This window comes from Hipposideros armiger, unplaced genomic scaffold (genome assembly GCF_001890085.2).
Source record: "Hipposideros armiger isolate ML-2016 unplaced genomic scaffold, ASM189008v1 scaffold_87, whole genome shotgun sequence".
In the NCBI taxonomy this organism is placed as follows: Eukaryota; Metazoa; Chordata; class Mammalia; order Chiroptera; family Hipposideridae; genus Hipposideros; species Hipposideros armiger.
In genome coordinates this window covers 3,827,021-3,830,022 of record NW_017731437.1, presented here as the reverse complement: position 1 = coordinate 3,830,022, position 3,002 = coordinate 3,827,021, and the positions used below count along the sequence as shown (strand labels likewise).

Genomic DNA, 3,002 nt, shown 5'->3' with positions numbered 1-3,002 from the left:
CAGTGTTACCCTCGCCCTCCCTGCCCTGGGTTGTGTGGGGGCTCTTTCTCTTACAGGCTTTCCTCAGATGCCATCTCGTCTGGGTTGCTCGCTCACTGTGAGAGGCCCTGCAGAGCTGACTGGAGGCCCTGAGAACTGGTGGGCTTGTCCACTGGGGTGTGGCTTTCTGCTGGGAAGCAGCAAAGTCAAATCTTTAGGCTACATCTGCTACAGCCTGCAGAGAAGGAGACTCCTCCAGTCTCCTGCTGGGAAGATACTGCTGCTATGGGGGCTGAGTGAGATCCTCAGCCTTCAGAGTGCAGGGTACCACTCTGTCACCATTCATGAAGTCCCCCAGGCCCAGAGCCCCTGCGTCACCCTCCCTGGGGAATACCCCTTCAGGGTAGCTGGCCATGCAGTCACCAGGGCAGCCATCTAGGATCTGTGTGCTCCGCTGCTCTGAGCTGCCTGTCCTGCCTCCATGGGTACCTGGCCCCACCAGTTCTGAGCCTTTGGAGGTTCTTTTTTTTTTTTTTTTTTTAAAGGTTCTTTTTATTGGGCAATTGGGGGAGGGGAACAGCCAAGTTGTTGTCCCTCAATCTTAGTTGTGGAGGGAGCAGCCAGCTCAGCTTCACGTCCAGTCGCCATCCGGCCGCCCGTTGGCATCTCAGGGCAGCTCAGCTCAAGGTGCTGTGTTCAATCCTAGTTGCGGTTGGGCGTAGCCACCATCCCATGCGGGAGTCGAACTGGAAACCTTGTTGTTAGGAGCGCGTGCTCTCACCAGCTGAGCCATCCTGCCACCTGTTGGCAGCTCAGCAGCAGCTCAGCTCGGGCGCAGCTCACTGGCCCATGTGGGAATCGAACCGGTGACCCTGTTGCTCAGCGCTCGCTCTTAACCAACTGAGCCACTCGGCTGGCCTCTGGAGGTTCTCTTTTTTGGCTTCACCCACGGCGGGATTAGGACTCAGCTCCACGAGGCCAGAGGCCGGGCATCCCTTGTCCATTTGCCTTCTTGGGCCACATTTTGTCCACATTTTGTTGTTTCCCTAATCTCCAGGTCCTTGGTGGTTTACGGCTTTACAGAATGTCTTTTGGTAGTTTTAGTAGGGTTTTCAGAGGGAGCAAAATTAGCTATGTGTGTTCAGTTGTCCTTTTAGTTCCTGAGATAAATCTCCTTTTGTTTCATTCCTAATTATTATTGCAAAGGACGGTTCCCAGTTCCTCCTCCATGTTCTCACTTAAAAAAAAAAAGATTCCAAATTAGGGATTGTAAAATTATCTTTGATGATATCTCAAGATGGAAAACCTCCTGGTTGGTTTTAATACAAAGAAATGCAGACTGGCTCTGAGCCCCGTTACTGGCCAGAAGGGCAAATTTCCTGGGGCTTGTAACCCTGCTGGGGCCTGTTCCCTAGGAGGCCCTGATGTGCAGGTCCTGAGGCTGATCTGATCACAGATGCCAACTTCAATCCACCCACTTGGAGTCTGAGCGGACCTACTGTGTGCTAAGCACTGGCTGGTTCTGGTGGAGTTTGGGAACAAGATTTGGTGTTGTATTCAGGGAGCTTGGCTGGAATGATCCAGGAAAGGCTCATAAGGGCCTCTGCCTTTACCTGTGAAGAAGAGCCCTGCCTGGAGGGAGACAGGTGGGTGATGGGGAGCAGATGGGCCCAGCCGCGCATTGGAGGCCACGAACGCCTGGACCATCTGAAAGCAGAGGACAGAGAGAACCAATTATGCCCTCTGAGGAGGGACGTGCCATTTCAAATATGAGGGCTGCACAAAGTTCAACCAACCGAGCAGCTGCCTCGCTCAGAGGCAAGGCATTTATCCGGTGTTTAGCTGCAGGGCCGAGCAGCTAACTTGAAATTGTGTAGCATGATGCCCACTGGCCAAGACAGATCCATGACCCAGACAGGCCAGAGGGCCAGAAATTAAAAGCATTAAGCTCTTAAGTGGACAGTAGCCACTTGTCTTGAGCACTGCCTGTCCTTGCTCTGCAGGGAAGGCAGCCAGCGTGTGGAGACCCGGGTGGGCACCGAGGAGCTGGGTTTACGTCCCTCCCCTCACTGCCAAACCCCAGGTCTCATGTCATGCCTTCTGCCTCACATGGAAAAGCAGGACCCTCAGGTACAAGGAGGAATATAATCGTTCCAGAAGTAAAATCAACCCGGGACCGGTTTTTCATTTGTTTTTAAATTGAGAATGTCTTAGAGGGTGCTGCTCCCCTCACCCCCCATTGGGGGTGGGTCTCTGGGCACGTGTCCCTCTGTCTTTTGCTTAGAAACAGGATCGAGGCCGCGCCCAAACCTGTGGTTCTGTTTGGGACAGTCCAGGCCTCCGGCCTGCCTTCTGTGCTGAATGCAAGCCGCTGCCTCACCTCACTGCCCTCCACGGGTCTCATCCTTCCAGTCCCCACTCAACTTGCGCGTGGCCTCGCCTTTCTTTCTGCTCCCCCTCCCAAGGCTAGAGACCCTCCAGACCGGACACTAGGACCCCTTCCCCTAGGCTGGGGAGCCTAGGAGTCGGGGGTGGGGTGGGGTGGGGGGTGGGACTGCCTGCCCCTCTGCTTTCAGGCAAATCCTAAACTGACCTCTCACTGTGACAGCCCCTCTTCTCCCACGAGGGTGGAAAGGTTTAAATCGGCTGGGTTGGCAATGTGGACAGACGCCCCAGCAGTGGAACTCTGCATCGTTGGTTCCCTCCCTCGCTCATCCTCTGGAAGGCAGGGCGCCCAGTTCGAGGCCCTAGTGAGGGAATGGGAGGGGTGTGGGCAGAGTGCACAGGAGGGAGGGTGGGGCATGGGTGGGGCATTCACCCGCCCTGTTTTGAGTCCCATTTCTGGGGATCTCCCGTGTTGTCCTTTCTGGGCCAGGGCTGGGGAGGCTGATAGGGGCCGCTTGCCCCCACAATCTCTCGGAAGGGGGGCGGGAAGGCAGGGCTCTGGGCCAGAGGGCGGCGCTCGCGGGGACCCCCTACGCCTCGCCCGCTGCCTGGTGCCGGGGTTCCGAGGGGCCGGCGCC

General features: G+C 56.3%; 1 long non-coding RNA gene across 1 annotated transcript; it reads right to left on the bottom strand.

Annotated features, from left to right (window-relative positions):
• Positions 1–832: 832 nt before the first annotated feature.
• LOC109383678 (uncharacterized) lies at positions 833–2,996 on the bottom strand. Its single transcript, XR_002124259.1, has 3 exons — positions 2,573–2,996; positions 1,593–1,686; positions 833–1,216 (listed from the first exon to the last, which is right to left on the bottom strand). It is a non-coding gene; the product is annotated as an uncharacterized LOC109383678 (long non-coding RNA).
• Between the last annotated feature and the right edge of the window lie 6 nt (positions 2,997–3,002).